Raw genomic sequence first — 8,771 nt, 5'->3', positions numbered from 1 at the left:
CTTCCCCAAGAAATGTAATATTCTCCCCTTCTCTGATACAAATTAAAATCTTCCAACATATTTCCAAGTTAATTTCGCTCTTAACACCAGCTTAATAACGTCAAAGTGATTTTACTAAAACCTTCACTATTTTCATAATTAATAGAAACAATGAACATGGTGATAAAACGGTTAAAGCAAGTCTCTCATTGACAGAGTGCTAAACTGTGGTATTCATCTCAAGACAGCATCTCTTATGGACCTACTGTGTGTAGTTTTTTCCGTTGATGCAACAAAGACCATCTAGTCATCCTGGGATGGGGTGGCTTGTTTTGTGAGTCTGCAGATGGCTAGTGAAGCCAATATGCGCCTGAAAGAGTCTTTGACAGTATAGACAGGGAATGGTAGTGCCAGCTACAGGGTTGTTAGCTCTGTTCTTCCTGGCTTGTCTGTGGTCTTCTGCAGCAGCGATCCTATTGGTCTCGCATGTGTTGGCACCCTTGTGGGCAGCTGATCGCCACCCTTCTCTGTCTAGAGCAGACTGCTCCCAAGTGTCGTGGTCGATGTTGAAGGCTTTCAGTGTGTCCTTAAAGCCTTGTGAGCGCTTTCCGTGTGAAAACACACGGAAATATATCAGGAGCAGACCAAAATCGTCCTGCAATGGTGGTGCATTGCAAAGTATGTATTTCCGCCTCTTTCGGTTTCTGAGATGACCATTGCAGATTAGCATGGCACCACTTTTATGGATGCTATACGTCATTGCCATCGTTTTAACATCCACTTTTCCTTGATTGCATGAGTCAGACAGAATTCATTAAGGCAGCTTTTTTTATGGCCAGGTGCCTTTCCTGTCATCAACCCTCACCTTTTTATATGACAAGGCAACTCTTGCTCATGTCCACACTTGGAAGACTGAAAACCAAAATCACTGTATGTATGATGGTGGCACTAGTTTACAGCTAGGGCGGAGAGCTGGCAGAGTCGTTAGCATGCCGGACGGAATGCTTAGCAGTATTTCGGCTGCCGTTACATTCTGAGTTCAAATTCCGCCGAGGTCGACTTTGCCTTTCATCCTTTCGGGGTCGATAAATTAAGTACCAGTTATGCACTGGGGTCGATGTAATCAGCTAAATCCCTTTGTCTGTCCTTGTTTGTCCCCTCTGTTTGTAGCCCCTTCTGTATAGTAAAGAAATAACTTGTTTACAGCTATCACATGATGTGAAGACAAGGACAGATATGCATGGACACACACACATATATATATATATATGCACAACAGGCTTCTTTCAGTTTCCATCTACCAAATCTTATTCACAAGATTTATGATCAGCTCATGGCTGATTATAACTTTGCCCAAGGTGCCACACAGTAGGACTGAATTTGCAACCACATGGTTAGGAAATGAAATTCTTAACCATACAGCTATGCTTGATGTGTGTGTGTGTGTGTACATATGAATGTGTGTTTGTATGTTTTTACCCCCTTTTATCTGTCTTGACATTGTATGACTATTGTAAATGTATGTCATTCATTTCCAGTCTTCTGCAAAAACATGTCTGGCCACGAGAGAAATATTACCTTGCTTGGAAACAGGTGAGGGTTAGTGACAGGAAGGGCACCTGGCCATTGAAGGTTTGCCCCAGTGAACGCTAGCTCATTGGTTTGGAAGCTATCTTCAAACTGGAGAGCTGGCCGGAATGTTTGCAACAGAGAGCACTCCAATAAAGGCAAACAGGATGTTAAGCCAGGCCCCTGGTTCGTTTATCGTCTATGCAGGCCATGACAGAATTAGAACTCAGAAATCCCTTGCTGCAACAAATATTTCAAGGCGTCCAGTCTAACAGTCTCACAACTCTGCTAAGATACTGCCCTTTCTTCATAGGTTTTTATTGATCACTAAACCAGGAAAGACGAAGTTGACTTTGGCATTATTTGAACTCACAATGCAAAGAGTTTGAACCAGTACCACAGGGCATTCTATCAAACATCACCATCATAAGAGCCATCATTATTGTCTTTGTCACTGTACCAATCAGACAATCGGATGTTAGTTAGTTAGTTAGTTAATTTGGCTCAAAAGCAAATAGCAAGGCCATGTAGGGGGACATGGAGTTAAGTACAGGGTGGTGTTCATGTAAAGAGTTCAGGCCACTTGAGGTCCAGGGAGGCTTTGAACAAAGCGGTCGTTGGCATCTTCACCATCTCGTCTGGCAGCTTGTTCCACGGATCCGCAACCCGGACGGAGAAAGCTCCTCTCCTTCGATTGAGATGAAATCATCGCAGGTAGAGCTTTTCGGAATGACCCCGCAGCCGACGCTCTGGAGCAGGAGTGAAGAACAGCTCTTTCGAGAGGTTACACTTTCCGCTTATGATGTTGTGGGCGAGAATGAGATCACCACGATGTTATACACCACTGATCACAATACACTTCCTCGCATTCCTAGGCAGGTAGGCTGACATTCCCCACTGAATGGAACGCCAGTCTGTTTTTGGGTGACCCATTTGCAACGGAGTGGACTGAAGCAACGAGAAATGAAGTGTTTTCATCAAGAATATAATGCACCTCCGATCTGGTGAACAAAACCATGATTTTTATGTATATTATCACCTTTTCAGTATCCATTTTTATTTCCATATTTTTGCTCCCTGTACTGTAACGGGCTGGGCATATCAGCAATGCAACATCAATTGTCCCTTTTCTTGGAAAACTTGTATAAATATTTATATATGTAGCGAATCTTGCATGCAAGAAGCGGATTAGATCCAACATAGCCAAATTTAAATCAACACTGCTACAGAACTTTTCCCCCTAGTGAAACAATGGGTTTTCTCTGACAGCAGTTTTCACATTTTCCAGATGCCTTTAGCTAGGCCAAAATAATATCTTCACCACTTGACTCTTTCTAACCTCTTCTACTTCACCAAAAGCTAGAATAGATAACAAGACCACCAACTAAATCTATTCTTCTCAATGATATATCTATCCTTCTGGATCTTTATATAAGCAAGCATATCCCAAGCAAAAATCAGTTTTTATTCACCAGCCGGTGACGAAGAGTCAACCAGAGTTAGTCACCACTCGGGGAGAACGTAGTCTGGCTGACCAGCTACAATCTTGACCAGAGGGAGAAATGAAGTTTACTGTGGACAACACCCTATAATTCTCTCTGGCTCTTATTCTTACAACATCATTCTATCGCTATCTGTGGATTACTACTAACTATACCTCTCGTATACGTAAAACTACGTACAGAAAACATTCAGGACCCACGGAGGTTTTGAAGGATGCTCCGACAACTAACAACTGATGCCGGCAGTTTGTTCCATGCTTCAGCAACTCTTAGCAGGAAAAAATGTTTCCGAAAGTCATGGAAGGAGCTGTGCTGTTTTCTGACTTTTTAAACATGTCCACGGGTGTCAGGCAGGTGAATAAAAACGTTTGCCTTTTCAATTCTGTTTTATTTTGTACCTACTTGCTAAACGGGAATCCACTTCTAGTCGCTTTAGAAAGGCAGCCACAAAATCACTGCTATTCAAAACGGAATTTTAGTGGCATACCACTCAGAGTGCAGACCTTAAAGTTTGAGTCCCCTTGATGAAAACTACTCGGATTATAAAGAAGAAGAAAAAAATTAAGTAGATCATGAGTAGCCTCCCTTATTCCTTGGCGTAATGAAAAAGATAATATATCGTAAGGGGGGACAATCCCGTCTAGATTAAGTTAAACTGAGATTTCAAATTTGAATTTTACATCAAAAATGAAGAAGCGCGGAATATTTAATATTTCTTTTTTTTTTCTTTTTTCCTATAAAATTATAAAGACCTTTTGGAATTGTCAGCTCAGTATAACCCGATGCAAATAAATTACGCTAAAATAAACATTTTACGAACCAAATTCTTACACAAAATAAGTGGTAACCTTTTGCATGTTGAAACAGATTTTGTTGCATTTCAGGGGTGTCATTAGAAAACAAATTATACTGCTTGTATAACAGTGATGCTCATTTACAACAATAATGTGATGTCATGACAAGAAGACACACACACACACATATATATATATATGTGTGTGTGTATGTAAAGTTAATCCAAACATGAAAACAACGTGAGGACGTGGAACAAGTATAGTGTTATTAGACGCTCAGGAAAGGAAAGAAAGAAGGAGGACTTAACGTTTCGAGCGGAGCTCTTTGTCAGAAACAGGAAAAGGAAAGGTCCAAGGAAGGGAAGACGGAGGAAAAATATCGCCAATGGTACACAAGCGGTCACGGACCTCGCTTTGCCCTGCCTGAGGTTTGAAACTAAATCCACTTGCTTGCTGTTTGTCAAACAGGTCTGAAATCCCTTTGTGTTTGCATCTCCACACCGGATGATTAATGGAAAACACTTGACTTCAAAGAACCTCGGCTGGTCACGGAAGTGTCTGTCCTTGGCTTTGGATTTGACCTACATCCTGTCCATAGAGTATATAACAGAGGGCATTTCTTTCCCCAGTCCCATTTGAAGAGCAGCTTTTGGCCAGAATCAAAAGAGGACAATGCCATCTTTATCCTTTGTTTCTCTTTGTCAACAGAGTGTAATCCTTCTCTTTCTCTCTCTCTCTGTCAGCACAATTCACAACAACCAACAGACGAAGCTTTGTCCCTGTCAATTATTAACAATTACTACCAAGTAGAGCAGTGAGAATGGAAAGTGTTGCTGAAGAGGTGTGATGAAAGATTTCTGGACAATGGACACAAGTTAAAATAAGAACAATAATAAATGAGTGAAGAACGAATGTATAGTGTCTGTGTTTATTTAGCTAAAAAACAAAATTTTTTTTAATGGCTGTCCTGAAAGACAACAGACTTTCTCACCACTTGCAAGCAAATAAACATGTGAATACCATTTTCTATTGTTCAGTATTCTTCTTCACTTGGGGTCACCAATTAGAGAACCTTACATCTTCACTGCAACAGCAGTTACATTTAAACCCTACATGCGTGTGTGTGTATATATATATACTTATATACATACATATATACACATACACACACACACACACTCTTCACTCTTTCTTTCTTTCTTTCCTTTTGTTCTACTAAAGGCAGTGCTCCAGCATGGCCACAGTCAAATGACTGAAACAAGTAAAAGAATATAAAACTATACCATTTTAATCCCAAGCAATGTCAGATATTTCTGCTAGTATATATATATATATATATATATATATAGATATAGATATATAAATATATATATACTACCCGTTGGGTCACCAGGAAACTCTGAGTTTCCCAGCAATGGAGTTTTACTTTGTGGGGTTCTTTTTTTTCGTTTCCAGGTTATTTTGCATGCTTCCAACAAATGTGACATCAAAATCACACACAAGTGGCTCCTTTCTTTCACGGGTGTTGATGAATGGTTGAAGGAGTTCCTCAACAGTACCATCACAAATAGAAGAGGCTGAAATGGGGCCCTCCAAATGGTCCCTGGAGTAATGTTAATTAACAGGGTGTACAGCTTGGAGGTCAATGAGTGTCTCTCCAGGTGAAGCCACCACTTTGGTGCATCGAGATGTCACAGCTCTGATCCTACAAACATGTGATTGGAATTCCACAGGAAAGAATTGTAAGATAGATTCTTGAAGCTGAGGAAACCAGGAGGAGACCTAATGGGTCGACCAAGAACAAGTTGGTTGCAATGTGACGTCATCATCTTTTCCCTGCTGGCATGGGTTGGTCAGTTTACCAGGAGCTGACCAGCCAGAGAGTGACGCCAGACTTCAAACTGTCTGTTTTGGCATGGCCTCCATGGCTGGATGACCTTCCTAATGCCAACCACTTTACAATGTACTGGGTGTGTTATTACATGGCACCAGCACAGGTGTTTTTTATGTGACATTGGCACAGGTGTCATATTAAACCTTTAGCGTTCAAATTATTGTCAAATGTAATGCTTATTTATTCTCGTTATTTTTTTTTTAATTAATCATGCATAGGTGTAGGAGTGTTTATGTGGTAAGTAGCTTGCTTACCAACCACATGGTTCTGGCTTTAGTCCCACTGCGTGGCACCTTGGGCAAGTGTCTTCTGCTATAGCCTTGGGCTGACCAAAGCCTTGTGAGTGGATTTGGTAGACATAAACTGAAAGAAGGCCGTCGTATATATGTATGTATGTGTGTGTGTGTTTATCCCTCCCAACATCGCTTGACAACCGATGCTGGTGTGTTTACGTCCCCGTAACTTAGCAGTTCGGCAAAAGAGACTGACAGAATAAGTACTAGGCTTACAAAGAATAAGTCCTGGGATCGATTTGCTCGACTGAAGGCGGTGCTCCAGCATGGACGCAGTCAAATGACTGAAACGAGTAAAAGAATAAAAGAACATCTTGCAGCTTCAAGATTTTCATGACATGATTGTTTATTTGTAGAATGGCATTGTAGAGTAGGTGTAAGGGGCCAGATTTGGCCAGTTTCACACAAAACAGGTAGAATATTTCGGTTGGCTACAGCCTGTTCAAATGCTAAAGGGTAAAACAAAATTCAGGCATGGCTGTGTGGTTAAGAAGCTCCTTTTGCAACTGCATGGGTCTGAGTTCAGTCTCACTGTGCAGCACCTTGAGGAAAAACAAATCAGAATTGTAATTCCTGTACTTAGAATCTGAAATAAACTATCAAAAATGAAGAGCAAAATTGTGTATATCAGATTCAAATTAATACACTTCTAAAGTAGGGTTTGTTTGTGAAGGCACATGGCTTAGTGGTTAAGGCGTTTGGTTCACGATCATAAGGTCATGAGATCAATTCCTGGCGACGCATTGTGTTCTTGAGCAAGATACTTTATTTTCATGTTGCTCCAGTCCACTCAGCTGACAAAAGTGAGTAGTACCTGTGTTTCAAAGGGGCATCCTTGTCACATCTTGTGTCTCATTGAATCTCCCTGAGAACTGGGTTAAGGGTATGTAAGTCTGTAGAGTGCTCAGCCACTTGCATGTTAATCTCACAAGCAAGTTGTTCTGTTGATTGTATCAGCTGGGACCCTTGTCATCATAACTGACAGAACGCTCCTTAGGGTCTGTTTGATAGGATGAAAATTAATCGAGTAAAGATTTTATTTAACATATACTGGTACAAATTAATGCGCTTCTAAAGCAGAATTATGTTTAATCTTTATTAATCCACTTAAAAAGAATTAAACTATTTTCAACACACCATATGCAAATTAATCCACTTCAGAAACATCGCATAGTATTCTGGATTTCTAAAAGCAAAATAAACGGTCCATTACTGTGTAAGAACAAAAAAGAACTGAAAGGAAAACAATACCCAGTTTTCCGCCTCCCTCCTTTCCAAATAAAATAATGATACCTATTTTTTTACTACCCACAAAGGGCTAAACACAGAGGGGACAAACGGTTTAAGTCGATTACATCAACCCCAGTGCGTAACTGGTACTTAATTTATCGACCCCGAAAGGGTGAAAGGCAAAGTCAACCTCGGCGGAATTTGAACTCAGAACGTAACGGCAGCCGAAATACTGCTAAGCATTCCGGCTGGCGTGCTAATGATTCTGCCAGCTCGCCACCTTTGAAATAATGATACCAATTCCAAAATTCTGCTTCTTCAGTAAAAGAACTGATTACGCTTGAACGTCAAGTTTTGCCAGTTTGACAAAAAAAAAAAAATAATAATAATAATTCCCGGGCATGGTTGTGAGGTAAGAATTTTGCCACCCAATCACATGGTCCAGGGGTTCAGTCCCACTGCATGGTAACTTGGGCAAGTATCTTCTACTATGGCTCCATGACTATCAAAGGTTTGTGAATGAATTTGGTAGACGGAAACTGAAAGAAGCCTGTCGTGTACAATATATATATGTCTGTGTGGTGGAGGTGAGTGTGTGTGAGCATCCTTGCGTTTGTCCCCTTCCCCAGCGCTTCCTAACCATTGTTGGTTTGTTTGCAGCCAAGTAATTCTATAATTCAACAAAAAGAGAACGACAGAATAAATACCAGGTATAAGATGAAGAAAAAAAAGACATAACTTCATTTTTCTTTTAATTTTCAGAAAATTTTTGCGAATTTGTGTTCTATACACAGGAATTCATGGGATTATGAAAATGAAAAAAATTTTTATTCCCCCCCCCCCATCCTATATATAGCCTAAAATTTCCACTTGTTTTCCGATAATTTGTTAAAAATCAGAATTTAAAATACGGACAGTCGAAATTCTTTGTTTGAATCCCAGCAGTGGATCGTCCTTGAGTGCCCTATCACTCCATTAAATATGCTTTGGGGGAGAAAAGTATTGAAAAACATGAATACATGTCAGAATGACAAAGAAATGAGGAGGACGATATCAGGTGGTCGTGGGGTGTGCCAAAAAACAACGGCGAAATCACACACACAAAATTTTTATTCCTTCCGTAATCGTATGCATTCCCGTCTGTAGAACACAAGTTCGCAGACATTTTCTGAAAAATTCCCCAAACTGAAATTTAAAAAAATAGATATGAGGGATTATTTGGGGTGCTTAATCTAGAATTCCGCCTAACCACAGATTTTTACTGAGGTCGATTCGGGTACTACTTAAGAAGAGTGGTCCCGGTGCGCGCACTCGCGTAAGCTAGTCATGACTAGTCGATCCTTACTTTGTGTTTTTGTGTTTTATTTACTTTGTTAGGTAGTCGTTGTAGGATCGACTAGTCACTACTAGCTAGCGCGGATGCGCGACTACGCGAGTGCACGCACCGGGACCACCGTTCGCTAGTAGTACCCTTCTTAATTAGTACCGTCGATTCGTTTTTTTTCTGAAA

Source organism: Octopus sinensis, linkage group LG24 (assembly GCF_006345805.1).
Source record: "Octopus sinensis linkage group LG24, ASM634580v1, whole genome shotgun sequence".
Taxonomy (NCBI): domain Eukaryota; kingdom Metazoa; phylum Mollusca; class Cephalopoda; order Octopoda; family Octopodidae; genus Octopus; species Octopus sinensis.
Note: the sequence above shows the minus strand (reverse complement) of the source record.